Source organism: Barbus barbus, assembly GCF_936440315.1.
Source record: "Barbus barbus genome assembly, chromosome: 33".
Lineage (NCBI taxonomy): Eukaryota > Metazoa > Chordata > Actinopteri > Cypriniformes > Cyprinidae > Barbus > Barbus barbus.
In genome coordinates this window covers 8,807,679-8,820,208 of record NC_136761.1, presented here as the reverse complement: position 1 = coordinate 8,820,208, position 12,530 = coordinate 8,807,679, and positions in this window count along the sequence as shown.

The following is a 12,530-nucleotide window of genomic DNA, read 5'->3' as shown; positions in this document are numbered from 1 at the left end:
GATGTCCATGTCTTTCTTTCTTCAGTCGAAAAGAAATCAAGGTTTTTGATGAAAACATTTCTCCATGTAATGGACTTCATTGGGACCCAAACGGTTCAAGGTCCAAATGACAGTTTCAGTGCAGCTTCAAAGGGCTTTAAACGATACCAGACGATGAATAAGGGTGTTATCTAGCGAAACGATCGGTCATTTCAAAAATAAATTAAAAAGTTTAAGTTTTATAAGCACAAATGCTCGCCTTGCTCTGTTCTGTGATGCGCGTTCGTGACGTCACGTAATACGCAATGACGTTGAAAAGGTCACGGTTGACTTACGCGGAAGTACCGAGTCAGTGTTTACAAATGTGCGGAGTGAGGACCATATACACATATTCAAATGTCTTTGTGTCAGTTTATCGTTTAAAATGCCCATTTCGTGTGCGTATCCTGGGTGTTTTAATATTAAAAAGCCTACTGACTCGGTATTACGTGACGTCACGAACGCGCAATATATTGAGCAACATTAGCAGTCTTTGCTGTTACTGCGTTATGAGAGTGTAAGGGAGTGAAGAAAAAAGGCATGAGATGTTAGTGAGAAATGTGGTAATTGCCAGATTCCTGCTGCTCGTGTGGTCAGAAACGGTCAAAATGTCCCGCTCGCCTCTGTTTTGTGACCCATGTCTGTATAATGAGCAAGTTGTTAGCGGAGGGATGCTTAGTGGATCACCTTATCAGGGTTTATTTTAACGAATGACTGCATTATCCCTTATGTAATTGATCCTCTGAAATCTCAGAAGTGTGTAAGTCTCTTGAACGATATCTCGTCTCCTGTGAGTATAATCTGACCGCTGTGAGCTGCAGAAAACCTATGCGTGTGTGCTGCTCACTACAAACTGTGCATCATATACTGCATAATCATATTTAATAATAGTGAATGAAATGGTATGCATTGATTGACAGTGGTATTTGAACACATCCCAATAAAATTATTCATCACCCTGCTTGGGTTCAGACTTGTTATATTAAGCAGATGAAATGTAATGTGTTTATAATCTTTATTAGTCCTGTACTTTGACCTCATGATAATTCAAAAGTAGCTTTGGTAATTATGACCGTTTGTTAATAATTAATGGTGGTGTCATTTCAAGTCCTTGGAATGCTAATGAATAAGCAGTAAGGTGCTGCGCCTGACATTTACATTGACGTTCATGCCAGACGTTTCCTCAACAAATGATCAATCATAAGAAAACACATCTGGTATCTCCTTACCCTTTTAACTGTCTGCATATTAAGTTTATAAGTAACTGATCTAGAACACATGAGCAGCAACAAATGACATTTTTGAGTACTTTTTGCTATAGAATGTGTATTTGTAATCAATATTCCTCTCAGGTCATTCACCATCTTGGTTGAATCTTTTCAGTAATGTTGAGTTTTGAATGGTCCATGAATGATTATGCAATGCCGCATTCAAATTTTTTGGCCTAAAGAATGAATCAAAGCAGCATGTTAAAGGAACAGTTCCCCCAAAATTGCACATTTTCGGAATATTTACAATAGATAATCCAAGATGTGGATGAGTTTGTTTCTTCATGGGAACAGATTTGGAGAAATTTTGCATTACATCACTTGCTCATCAATGGATCCTCTACAGCAGCAGTTCCCAATTCCAGCACCCCCCCCCCCCCCCCCCCCCCCCCGCTCTGCACATCACAGGATATTCCGCCATGATTCCAGTTCGAAGCGAACGTATATGTTCTATTCAAAGTGCATTGAAGTCTGCGAGACGTGAATTTAAATTGTATATATTTACAGAGGTATATTGTGTCACACTCGTCCGTGTGTGAAGACGTTGCGCAGTGCATATCCATGAATGAATGTTCCGAAGTGAAGTAAACTTCAAAGTTCAGGGAGTAGGGAGCAATGGACACTGCGTAGGGACCATATCAATCGGAACACAGTTCATGCACGGAGCTCACTTCTAACCAAGCGGCAACCTCCCCGTCTCTCTCTCTTGAAACCAACACGGAAGTGACTTAAACTGCAATTCGTTGACTGGCCGCTTGAGGCTGGTGTCAGAAGTGAGTCAAATCTGTATCTCCTCCATGTTAAAATGCCAACTTTTACAGCAGAAAAAAACGTGTTTACAGCCTGGTGTCTGAATGTGTTTTGGTCTATACAGCTAATTTTGCCCTTCATGACAACTGTGAGGGGGGTGCATTTTTTTATAACTCATCCGTTTAGTTGATTAATCCTTAAAGTTCTGCATAATCCCTACATCCCTACAGAAATGGCGCCGCTGATGGCAGCTATTGTGCGTTGCTCCTCAGTGTTCGTATTGTTTTTGTTTGTTTTTCCTGTTTTTTGTTTTCAAATAAGATCAGTTTTACCAGGGATGATCTGCTGAACATTCGGCAGAACACACCACAAAATCTTCTACCGGTTTTTGATTTTTCGGACGTTTTGCTGGACATTGTAGTTGGTGGAGCCGTAGCTCTGGTCAAACGCTACAGGAGGCGCAGACAGGGAAAGCGAGCCGGCGCGCTCGTGAAACTTCGTCAGCGCGGATTTAGAACGGTGTTGCCTAACATCCATTTGTCGAATCTCCGCTTTCTACCCAACAAAACGGACGAACTCCTGCTCTCCCGGACAAACAAGGACTTTTCTAACTCTGCTGCTCTGTGTTTCACGGAAACCTGGTTGAATGGCGAATGGCGACATACCGGACAGCGCGATCCATCTGCCTAATTACCAGCTGATCAGAGCAGATCGGGACACAGAATCAACGGGGAAATCGCGCGGCGGCGGGACATGCTTTTACATCAATGAGAGGTGGTGTACAGATGTAACTGTGTTAAAGAAGATGTGCTGCTCAGATCTAGAAACGCTCTTCATTAACTGCAAGCCGTTCTATTCGCCGCGGGAGTTCTGCTCGTTCATTCTCGTGAGTGTTTACATTCCACCGCAAGCGCACGTGAGCACAGCTCTACAGAAACTCGCTGATCTGATCACAGAGAGTGAACAACAACACCCGGACTCTGTTTTAATCATTCTCGGGGACTTTAATAAAGCAAATCTCTCCCGTGAACTGCCAAAAAGTACAGACAGCACATCACATGTCCCACCAGAGACAGTAATATATTGGATCACTGTTACACAACAATAAAGGACGCATATCACTCGGTTCCACGAGCAGCTTTAGGACTCTCTGATCACTGTTTGGTTCATCTTATTCCATCCTACAGGCAGAAACTTAAGTCTGCAAAGCCTGTATTAAGATCTGTTAAAAGATGGACTAACGAAACAGAGCGGGATTTACAAGCCTGTTTCGACCTGACTGATTGGACTGTTTTTGAAGCTGCGGCAAATGATCTGGACGAGCTCACAGAGACTGTAACATCTTATATCAGTTTCTGTGAGGACATGTGCATTCCTACCAGGACTCATCTATTCTACAACAATGACAAACCATGGTTCACTGCCAAACTCAAGACAGCTCCGTCAGGCCAAAGAAGATGCTCACAGAAAGGGGGATAAAGTCTTGTACAAACAGGCCAAATACACACTGGAAAAGGAGATCAGAGTGGCAAAGAGGAATTATTCTGACAAGCTCAGGAACAAATTCTCTTCCAGTGATCCTGCTTCAGTGTGGTTAGGATTGAAGGACATCACCAGCTACAAAACACCACCCCCCAGCACTCTGGAGAATCAACACCTGGCAGACGACTTAAACGAGTTCTTTTGTCGTTTTGAACGATCACCCCACACCCGCCCAGAACACCCCTCCACACAACCATTCACACCTCCAGCAACCCCTCTCTCCCCCACACCTACAATTCAAATCAGCGAAGATGATGTGTGCCAGGTCTTCAGGAAGAACAAAAGAAGGAAAGCACCTGGTCCAGATGGTGTGTCACCAGCCTGCCTAAAAATCTGTGCTGAGCAGCTGGCCCCCATCTTCACACAGATCTTCAACAGATCACTGGAGCTGTGTGAAGTCCCCTCATGCTTCAAACGCTCCACCATCATCCCCGTCCCAAAGAAACACAAAATTACTGGACTTAATGACTACAGACCTGTGGCCCTAACATCTGTAGCCATGAAATCATTCGAAAGACTGGTTTTGGCTCATCTGAAGGACATCACTGGACCGTTACTGGACCCCCTGCAGTTTGCCTACAGAGCAAACAGGTCTGTGGATGATGCAGTCAACATGGGACTGCACTTCATCCTGCAGCATCTGGACAGACCAGGGACTTATGTGAGGATCCTGTTTGTGGACTTCAGCTCTGCTTTTAACACCATTATCCCGGAAACCCTTCAAAATAAACTAACTCAGCTCTCCGTCCCCACCTCCGTCTGCCAGTGGATCAACAGCTTCCTGACAGGCAGACAGCAGTTAGTAAAGCTTGGCAAATTCACATCCAGCACTCGAACCATCAGCACTGGAGTTCCTCAGGGCTGCGTACTCTCCCCACTGCTCTTCTCCCTCTACACCAATGACTGCACATCTAAAGACCCCTCTGTCAAGCTCCTGAAGTTCGCAGACGACACCACACTGATCGGCCTCATCCAGGAGGTTAAGGAGCTGGCTGTCTGGTGCAGTCTCAACAACCTGGAGCTTAACACGCTCAAAACTGTGGAGATGATCGTGGACTTCAGGAGAAACCCCCCTGCTCTCCCCCCACTCACCATCATGAACAGCACCGTGACTGCAGTGGAGTCATTCAGATTCCTGGGCACCACCATCTCTCAGGACCTGAAGTGGGATATTCACATTGACTCCATTGTCAGGAAGGCCCAGCAGAGGTTGTACTTTCTTCGCCAGCTGAGGAAGTTCAACCTGCCACAGGACTTACTGAAACAGTTCTACTCTGCCATCATTGAATCCATCCTCTGCACCTCAATAACTGTCTGGTTCAGCTCAGCTACCAAATCTGACCTCAGAAGACTACGGAGGGTAGTCCGGACTGCTGAGCGAATCATTGGTACAACCCTCCCCACTCTCCAAGAACTGTACTAATCCAGAGTGAGCAAAAGGGCTGGCAAAATCACTCTTGACCCCTCACATCCAGCACACTCCCTCTTTAAAACTGTTGTCGTCTAGTCGGCGCTACAGACTGAACACCTCAATGGCCAGACACAGGAACAGTTTCTTCCCTCAGGCAATTCATCTTATGAACACTTGACAGTAATTGTGGAACACACAACACTATTTATACACTTATATACTTACATAACACACATACTTGGTTTACACTTCGAATTTGCACATAATATACCTTGTGTGTAAACATACCTGCCAATAAAGCTCATTCTGATTCTAATTCTGATAAGAATTTTGGGGCAATGTGCTTGGTTGTCATTAAAATAGACACAAATCTGACAAATATTTGTAAAATTATTACATCTTATACCTTTTAGTTAAAAATAAATAAAATCAAATAGAATCAAATAAAAGATTGCGGGGCAAAACATGACCCAGACATGTTTCTGTGAGACTCACGCACATGTCCTGTGCAGGCAGAGTGAGTAAAGATGAACAAGTGTGTGTGTGAGAGACAGAGAGAGAGAGGGGTTTTGGAGGGAGGGGTAAAAAGAGGCAGAAAGCGAGCAGTTGGAGGCAGGAGCGTTAGTATCACATAAGACAGAATGAAGGTTGGACAGAGAAAGAGAGTGAGCGAGTGAGTGGAAAACATGTGACGGACACACACAAACACACACACACACACACACACACACACACACTTGTTTCCACGGTGACAACATGGGGGCGGTTGTTGGCACATTGACCTTGCAGACGAGACAGCGCCGACCGTCAAGTGGTAAGACGTCAACTTTGTCTGTCTGTCTGAGAACTTCAGCTATATCAGACTATCTGAATGCAAGCATGTGTGTGCGCTTGAATAACATGCATAAATGCATACGTTTGCATGCATTCTTGAATTGCATGTATGAGAATGTGTGTGTCTGAGTGTTTTCAGCTATTAGATGACTCACACACGTCCTCACTAAACTGTGCAACAAGTGGCGTTTGACTGATGCCAGCGTCACAGCTGCGTGTTTCTGCTCTGTAATAAACTACGCACAAACATGCATTATGTGACTCATGAAGCTTTAAGAGGATTATTTATAATGTGAATTGATTTAACAGGTTGCAGAAGCGAAGAGAGTGTGTCTGATGTGTGTGTGTTGGTTGTCAGGTTATGCATGCATATGTGTTTGAAACATGCTCCTGTTATTTATCACTCTACTCACACACACACTCCGTTCCGCCTGTTACCTTGGAAGCGCTGTTGTCATGGTAACGTGGCGATGGCAGTTTGGAGTGTTTTCGTGCGCACGTCTGAAGGGTCCCGACCCATCGCTCATGTCCGAAAAGCTGAGAGACAAATTAGACAGAGAGAGAGACATCAGCACCTGTTGATTTGGTTGTCTTCTCATCCTTCTCCCACTCACACACACACAAAGACACAGTGATCTAGTGGGGAGTAAAGAAGAAAATTGTTTCATTCTGTTGCTACCCTAAAAAAATTTTCTCCGATTTTTTTTTTTTTTTTAAATATCTCAGATATTTTGTTTTCTTATTTAGGTTCTATACAAATTAATTTTGTATTTTAATATTGTAATAATAAATATTATTATATACCTTTTTAGAAATTTTAACTTGCCAAAGGGCTCAATTCTATTTGTTTATTTATTTATTTATTAGTTATAAAATTAATTTTAGGGGAAATTATCATTAAAGGTGTCATGAACTGCATTTTTTTTTTATTATTTGATGTTTCCTAAGGTGCACATGTGATTTTTACATCAAAAATGGTCATAATTTAGAAATAAAAGGAAGGGCATCTTCTACCCTGATTTTAGCCCTCTGTTGGCTCTGTTGGAAGGGGTGTGTCTGCTGTGAGACTTCACTGTGAACACCCATTTCTATGATTGGCTAACATCTTTTCATGTGAAATAAGTATTACATGTGGAGCTCTCTCAAAAACTTTTACTATGTTTTCACTATTACAGCTGTGGAGATTAACTGATCATGGAGAGTGTTGATTATAGTATTATATTTTGATCCACTCCTGTCGCATGAAAGGTTTCAGCAATGACAATTGTATAGCCCAGGGATCCTCAAATCTGGACCATTCCTGCAGAGTTTAGCTCTAACCCTAATCAAACACACCTGAGCATGCTAATCAGAGTCTTCAAGATCATTAGAAAATCACAGGTAGGTGAGTTTGATCAGGGTTGGAGCTAAACTCTGCAGCAGATTGGCCCTCCAGGGAAAGATTTGAGGAACCCTGGTAGCCAGTGCATGAATGCCATGATCTCATCATTGCAACTGGAGTTTTGAACTTTCACAAATGCTTTCATCAAAACTAACAGTGCAAACACAATAGCTATGTTTCCTTCCACCTATTTTTTTTTGTATTTTGGGATATTGCATTATATTGGGATATTGCCTCGTCAAAGTGCTTCGTTAAAATGAACGAATTTCCCAAACAGCAGGCTCTGAAAAGATGGGATATGCAACGGATGCCTCGCAGATACAAAAATAATGTTTTATGTTTTGATTAAAAGACAGCGAAACCCTAAGAGTTCACAACATTTTTTACAATAGTGCTCTCATTATAACGTTATGTATATGACAGAAGTTATTAATGTTCTGCATTTATGTTTTGAGCTGGCGCGCTGAATATGACCATAGAATGAAGCGTACGATAGCAGGTTTTTATGGGATTTAACTCATCATTTTTCTCATGTAGAATACGCTTCATTATTAATACAACATAACTAAAATGCCCCGAATGCATGAACGTGTCTGCGTGGCTCTGAATGAACTCCTTTTGTGGACCTGGTCTACACACAATGCGTAGAAACACGGCAAATAAACTCAAAAAATTCACAGCATTTTATTATAATAGTGTTCTCATTATAATGTTATGTAGGCTATATGACAGTCCCAGTCATAGTTATTAATATTCTGCACTGTGTCCTGCTCGCTGAAGAGATAATGACCGTAGTAGCCTTCATTCAATGAGCTTTACTGCAGCACAACTCAACCAAATGCATCTTATACGAGATAAATAACATGATATGTATAAACCGGCTAAATTGTTTTGAAATCACTTGTACCCAAAAATCCAGTCTTTCACTCTGCCTGTGTCAATTTGAGTCTTGTTAAAGATTTAAATCCCTGGGGCCAAAATGCTCCTCTGGGGTCACGAATCATGGAAAGTGAAACTTAAATCTATAGGGGTGGTTGGATTTATTCACGCACGTTAAAATATTTATTTAAAGCTTCCTTCTTTTCAGATGATCTTAATAGGCTGTATATTAACTTTTTGGGAGAAAACGGGTAGTTCTATGTGAAATCAGACATTTGAGCACCCCCATATAGCTAAAATGGCATGATCATAACACCCCGCGAATATTCGACTGTGAGATTGGGAGTCGAACCTTGCTCCTCCTATCGAAGGATCTGCTGTGTTCATGTCCTCCTGGGACGATCGTACTTACGAGTTGACTAGTACTTCGGGTGCCTTCAAGTCACTTTGGTCGGAATAAGAAGGCGATTTAACTTTTCTACATACAATAAAATTCTACTTTTAACTCTACATCTAGAAAATGATGAATGAAGAATGTGCATCATTGTGTTTTTTATTTTTTCAGTTTTTATTTAAATTATGAAGGTGATGTAAACTGAATAATTATATATTCTATTATAATTATACAATAATATAATATTTTGTATGTGTAACTTATATAGTTTTATTGTAGCTACATTATAAAAAAAATTATAATTTTATTAATTTCAACAACTTTACCGACCTTTAGTATTTGGCTGCGTCACTGACACGCCCCCTTTGTGGTGGCGTTCATGTGCGTTCAACTCATAAATACGACATATCCGACATGACTTGAACGTGTGAGCTTGCGATTGGATCTGCAACAGTTTGAGTGGGACTTGGATACGCGGTGTAAAGTGTAGACATGTCGTCCATCTTCATTTATTTATTTATTTACACTTTATGGAAACGAGTCGCAATAAAAGCTGTTTTTGGACTAATTAGGAAGTTCTGAGTTCTGAAAATGAATGTTTTTAATAGTACAATGACCTCTTTAACATCAAACATCAAGGAAAATTTGATTTCTCAATTCATGACCCCTTTAAAATGTAAGACTTAATTGTACAAAAAATGCAATAAATAAATAATCTAAATGCAAATAATAATAATAATAATAATTGTCCTAAATAATTACATTTATGCTTAATCTTTGTAATAAAAAAAATCTTAAAATTAGCTTGGCATTAAATCACAAATAAACAAACAAATCCAAAACTGATTATTTGCATATCTGAGAGCTGAAGTCACACATTAAATTCATCCATAATATGCAGCTTCAAAATGGGGCAAGGCATCAGGAATATGAAGTCTATACAGTGTACAACTATACAGTGATCCATAAATGAAGCTCGATACGCCATATTAAGCTCACACTCGTTCTCTTTGCTCTCTTGTTCTTGTTCATTGGTGCGAAATCTTCAGTTTAGGTCTGTAAATGAATGAGTCTGCTATCTTTGTTCTTGAACTGCAGGTTTGCCAATGACTCCGTTTATCAATTAATAACGGCTAATGGGCCGTCTGAAGCATGTTGCACAAAAATGGGAAGATATATTTCAAAACTGTCTGGTTTCAGGGAGTTTCAGGCTGGAGTAATTTGCCATCAAGTCAAGTAAGAAATATTGATTTTGATTTTCAAGCACATGAATGACCAAATGAAAATGTATTTATAAAAGGAAAAACTACATTCTAAATGACAACTTGCTGATTTGTAAAGGAGCATATTAGTTCGATGTAGTGGAAAGCAAATTTAAGTGAATGGTAATGAACAGTTTTGGAAAATCATATTAATGTTGTGTTTTAATAATTTTAAAGTACAGTAAGTGTAAGGTTAACCACTCACCTTTCACTGTTGGCTTTATGAATGCAAATTATTTTTGTTAGCCACCCCCTCATTTTCATCATTTTGAATTCAGATGTATTCATTTGTGTGTTTATTAGACTCTTTTGTTTTATTTAGGCTTCTGTTATTTTTCAAACTTGGAAGGTTTTGAATTTCTTCAGGGACACGAGCCAGAAAAAGTTGAGTTTAAATATCTATAATAATAATAATAGTAATATTATATATATATATCCCCCTGCCATTGATGAGTAATTAGATTAAAATTTAAATCCACTTGCATGTACAGTCTTGATTAAATTCAGGATGAGCAGAGATTAAACCGCAGCAGTATGATAGTACGGACAGAATGTAAATGTTTTGATTTGATTGATGTGTGCTGCGATCGGTTCAGATGGGAAGCAGAGGGTGAGATATTGATCTGACAGTTGCGTCTTCAGAATAGCTGATCACTTTTGATTGAATATGAATGAACTGATCAACACTTCACAGTAAAATGACTTTACTACAATATTAAATAAATATAAAATATATATATCATATATTTATAGTATTAAAATCTTAAATATCATATTTATCTTAGATTTATTTTTGAGTTTATTCAGCATGTGTCTCATGTGTGTGTGTGTGTGTGTGTGTGTGTGTGCTAGACCTGCGGCTGTGGGTTTTCCTCCAGTGAATATTTTAGATGTCTTGAATTGAACACCCACACTGCCTGCAGTTATGTCTTAATGCAACACACACACAGTTCATTTGCTCTAAGTTGTGCTCATTGCTTGTTGAATCACCCTTCTGGAAGATTCTCTCTGTGTTGAGAACACTGTAAGAATGTGTTTGCATATATCAGATGGGCTGATTAATGCAGATGGCACTTGAATGATTTGAGATTATCAGCATCAGTTTTGTCCAGTTGGTTCCCTGGGCCTGTCAGTGGATAATTTTTAGCAATATAGTCAATTTTTCTGCATAAATAATGTGTATAGTTATATTATAGTATATTGGCATTATATTGATCAGCAGTCACCCTGCTCTCCATACACTGATTTCAGATATCTGGTTGACCGCTGGGATCATATGAGTATTTTTGCATTATATTCTCTTCTCGTTCTCTTTGTCTGCCTCCTCTAGTGTGGTTTGGACACTGATGGAGCTCTAAGCTCTTCTCTATGTTGTGTTTAGAGTTTATCTGAGCTATTTATACTCTTAATGTGCCTGGGTGTGCATTTATTGTTTAAATTTCTACCAGTCAGTGAGCTACATCTGATACAACTTTGGGATGTTAAAATGATTGATTGATAAAGTAAATGTTTGTTTTTCTAGGTCTGGTTTTGCCAAAATGTAAAATAATTCCTGACTACAAAAAATCTATTGTATTTGTTTACCTGCATGTCATGTGACTATTAACCAACATCAGAGAATCGTGAACATGCAAATGTGTTGTTCAGTTATTGAAATATTAACTTATTATTGATCTATTGTTATTGAAATATTAATCTCAGGGATACTTAACATAGTTTGGGTCAAAGTGGTTCGGTTTTTAGAAATCCCTATTTTTAAAGTTTGGGTTGTTTTACCTAGTCAGATTTTTGATGCAATAAAGTCTGTAATGCATTATATGTGTTTTTGATCAAGAACTGCCCGGTTATAAAGGAACCAACTTGTATTTATGAATAAAATTTGTGCCTTAAACTTGTATCAACCGGTCAGATTAGTTCTTCCCACATTAAGGGTATAATATTCACCAAAAAATAATATATTTTATTAACCCTCAAGTTGATACAAACCTGAATATACAGTATATCTCCTTTTGTGCTCAACAGCTGAAAGAAACTCGTTAACAACTTGAGGGTGAATAAATCTAAAAGAATTGTAATTTTTCCGTGAACTATCCCTTTAAAAAAGTGCTTTCTAGTTGTTTTGTGTCGTATGCAGTAGATGGTCAGTGAATAAGCTATAGGTTTGGTTAAATCCTTTGTAATTATCCTTTCTAATGAAGTCTATCTGATATAACTTCATAGAGATGACTAGCTATATGTTTTACTGTGGTAAAAAGTGGACTATCTCTTCTGGATGCACTTCTATTATTCATACTGTACATAGTGATGAGAACTCGAACACACACATGTGCATACACACACACACACACACACACACATTAATTTATTAATTATCTGTATATTTTATTTTTGAATTTTTATTTTTTAAAGTGTCTGTAGTTTTTAATGTTTATTTTTTATTGATTTATATATTTTTAATTTATATTTAAGCAAGTTGCCAATGCAACATTTATCATTATTACTGAAGTTTTTATTTTATTTTATTTCAGTTAGTTTATATTTTAAATAATAATAATAATTATTATTATTATTATTTTATATAGGTAATGCACCTCTCTTTTAGTCTGCAACTCAGCCTAGATAGGTCAATCTTGAGGAAATTGAAAGACTACTTATCAAACAAATAACTCACCCACACTGTAAAAAAACTGAAAAGTTTCAGGCAACCAGCTTCAGCAGATTTTTGAGTTTTCTCAACTTCATTTTTAGGAAATTTCTCAACTTTTTGTTGTATAAACTTGTAAAAACAAGA